Source organism: Raphanus sativus, chromosome 2 (genome assembly GCF_000801105.2).
Source record: "Raphanus sativus cultivar WK10039 chromosome 2, ASM80110v3, whole genome shotgun sequence".
NCBI classification, from domain to species: Eukaryota; Viridiplantae; Streptophyta; class Magnoliopsida; order Brassicales; family Brassicaceae; genus Raphanus; species Raphanus sativus.
Window position 1 is genome coordinate 6,382,837 of NC_079512.1, and position 3,770 is coordinate 6,386,606.

Consider the following 3,770-nt stretch of genomic DNA (forward strand, 5'->3'; position numbering starts at 1 on the left):
ACAGATGTAACTTGCATAAAACCACGAGCTTATGATTCTTAAATTTAATTTAATTTAATTTAATTTTTGATGGTATAAGGTGGTTTGCCATAATTAACATTTGAATATTTGTATTGTGAGCTCTCTTCTTTTCTTTGGTTCCCTGAAATCCCTGTGAATATATAGCAATAGACTGTAAGCCTAGTAATCTGGTAGTCGAAGAAGTTTATCAAACATAAGCGACAGTGTTTTCGAATTAAGATATGCTCAGTTTTGCTTACACTTTAGAGTTTGGAATCTATAATATAATGGGACAGTGTCTTCACTCCTTAAGAGACACGTGTCCATTTATAGTGGGCCCCATCTATTTTTTCTCCAGCCGTTGCGTTTTGTGTTTTAGCCGTTGCGTTTTGTGTTTTTAGCCATTTATTAATTGGGCTCATTGACTAGCTTATGTTTTGATTTGTACAAAACATGTGGCCCATTAAAGCTCTGACGATTGCGACATCTTATCCTCTTCCAAAGTAACCTTTGGTTTCCACTGAATGTTCTTATATCTCTACATCTCCCCATATTAACTCAGGCGATCATTAATGCTTCGGAATCGTTACACTTGAGTTATTCCTTCCTTTATATAACATCATGTTAAACAAACCCTTCATCTCAAATACATCTCCCAACTCAGGAGAAGAAGCTAACGCTATGCGCTCTCCAACTCGCGATCCTCTAGAAAACCGCCACCGGAATCAAAACCCTAGGGTTTATCTGGGCCACGATGGTGCTTCTCGGCAGGTTCGCGATCACTCTCGACGGTTCCGATTTCTGGTTCATCACCGTCATCCTCTTCATCGAAGGCGCCAGAATTTTCAGAATTAGGTGGGTCCACCGAAAAATGTGTTTACGTTTTGTATTTAAGATTCTGATTGCCTTTTGCGTTGAAGTTTCTTAGGTTTTCTCTTCTTCTATACTCAAGCGCCATTGACCAATTACCCTGCATCCTCAGATACCTCCTCGGTATTTTTTTCTTCTCATGGTTTGTTGTCTTGATCATAAATCACATAAATTTCACATTTTTAAAAATTATTTGGTCTTATTTTTAGTGGGGTTGAATTAATATATTCACGGGGCTGCTTATGGGTGATCCAAGTTTTGATTGTATTCATGATTATCTTTTCCTTTACATTTCAAATATCAGATGCTGCATCTTTAGGGTTTGTTGTCATATACGACCAATTAAGTTTGTCTTTTTCTCTTTTATGAAGGTCTTAAAGATATACAAAAATCAAAATCCCATTGTTATGAATGTTGATACACTCTCTTATGTATAGATAAGCTCTTACATGTGACTTCTCTAAAAGATTTTTTTCTTAAGTTAAAAGTTACAAGATCATGTATATTTGGTGTGGTAGTCTTATCATTGGTCTTTCTTTGTCTTTACTGACCCTGGGATCCGAAATGTGTGAGCGTCTGCAGCATGTACCTTCCTGGAGAAAAACCCGAGGATACGAAGCTTCTGCTAGAGAAGATTCGTGGTAAACTTGACAGAAACTTGACAAACGGACTCATCAACGAACGTGAAGAGTCAGGGCTTTGATGCCGATTTGTCCAGGCTTAATTACCTTTTGGTAAACTGTCTGCCAAAGCCATGGAGATATAGAATAAAATAGAGGTGATGATCTCCGTTTTACTCTTTTACTCTCTGGTTCAGTGATTGTCAAAAAGTTGTGAATTATGATTGTGGTTTATGTGTGTGTTGTGAAACCAGGGGACTGGTTTTGAGTTCGTTGAGAAAGCAAATATTTACTCCAACGGCGGAGAGGTCTTCTTCATCACATTTGTAGCGAAAGATCCTTGCGACCAGAGGAAAGTCTTTCAAGCTACGGTCATTCATGTGTTCTGTAGAGAGATTGTACAAAGCTTCTGCAGGCTTAAACCCAATCAACAAGGTATTACTTTTTTGGAAGTCTCCGGCCGGATCATTGATTTTGTGGCATAAATACAATAGATAAACACTGTGTATGTTTGAGTGGACTTTCAATTTATTCATCAACTGATACTTGATTTTGTTAGAGTGTGATTAGTTTAGTTATCAAGCCATTTCGTTCATAGGGACAGTGGCAGTTTCTCTAAGGCATTTATAAGCCACTGTAATAAGTTTATGATGTGTGATGCATGATTGACGCTTTGTCATCTACTGATAATAAAGGTACAGGCAATTGTGGATTGATCTATTGTTTTCTTAAACAGGTTACTGAGATTGAGAATAACCTGAACCCCAATTATTTTCAAACCAGATGCATCACCAAGCAATATATAAGTACAATACTTTTAGCCTTTTTCTCTCATATTCAATATACTAAATGATTCATGTGATCTGTATTGAATTTGCAAATTAGGATTTTTTGTTCAGGATTATGCGTTACTATAGGTCAGTGCAAGTTCTAGAATGAGAAAATAAATTAGGATCCTCTTCGATGTTTCTTTTTGAGATATATTTGAGAAGATATAAAGAAAATATACGAAAGTTGCAGGGAAACAGAAGTGTAGTGTCTGGGGTTGGAAAGACTTGATCAGTTGTTATTAAGATGTTCGGACAATGTGACACTTCACACTACACTAGCTAAGTGAGCAGGGAGCCAAATACGTCCGAAATGTGAAAATAATAAATGTGATGATCTAAGAGATGAATAGAAATAACACCGAAGAGGATTGTGATATAAAACCAAATAAGCAAATAAATATAAACTGGGACAATAAAACAACAACGCACAAAATATATCTCGCACTACTATAGCATTATTGACGAATATCTTATAGCATACTAACCCCGCGCTTGCGCGGGGTGAAGGAACCTAGTACTATTAAGAGTTAAGGTTTATGATTTCAGGCTAAATTTTAAGTTCTTCGACTTTAAGATTTCACATTCAAAATTTGATGTTTTGGTTTAAAATGTTTTCTTACAATTTAAAATATGGATAATATTAATTGATTTTGATATAAAAATTACACTACTTTATAACCATTTCTCAAGATTATATGCACTGATAAAGACTCAACACATAACTGCCTATAACCGTTCACTACAACAAGGCATGTGTATTAGTTTTTTTAAACCGAAAATGTGTATTAGTGTTGGAAATTAGCAAATAGCAAAATCTAAATTTCTCCATCTTTCATTTAGATAAAAATGATTAATCGATGTCATGTAATCATGAAATTTATATAAGATTATTGATGGTGATAAAGTAACAAATACAAACTTCTGGCGGATCGGATTATGAAGCTTATGCAAAATCAGGATTGAATTCTCGAAATTCTAGCCACTTCAGAAAACTGTCTCTAAAACAGTGGACAGTTAACAGAAAAAACAGTGGATAAAACGAGTTTGATGCTAAATGAAGTACAATGTAAATGTCTAAGAAAAGATAAAGCTCCACATCTCTTTTACAAAACGAAATGAGAAAGATTACCAAAAAAAACGAGATGAGAAATAACACTAATGATGGGTAGGTTAATCTAAATCCGATGAGAGTTTTGTCTATCCAGCCCATGACAAATTATGTGGAAAAATCATACTATAAAAGATCATTTGCAAGCCCTTTTTCTATAAAAATGAATTGTCAAAGGACGAATACAATTATTATCATCATGTACATTTATCCTGAAAGATGATGAAGTGCTGTATTATGGACTATCAAACTTGTGAGGCTAATAAAACCCAGCCACATTATGATATTCATATTATTAAATGATATGCTCAAGTACATATCAAGCTGGTAAAACAATTCCAG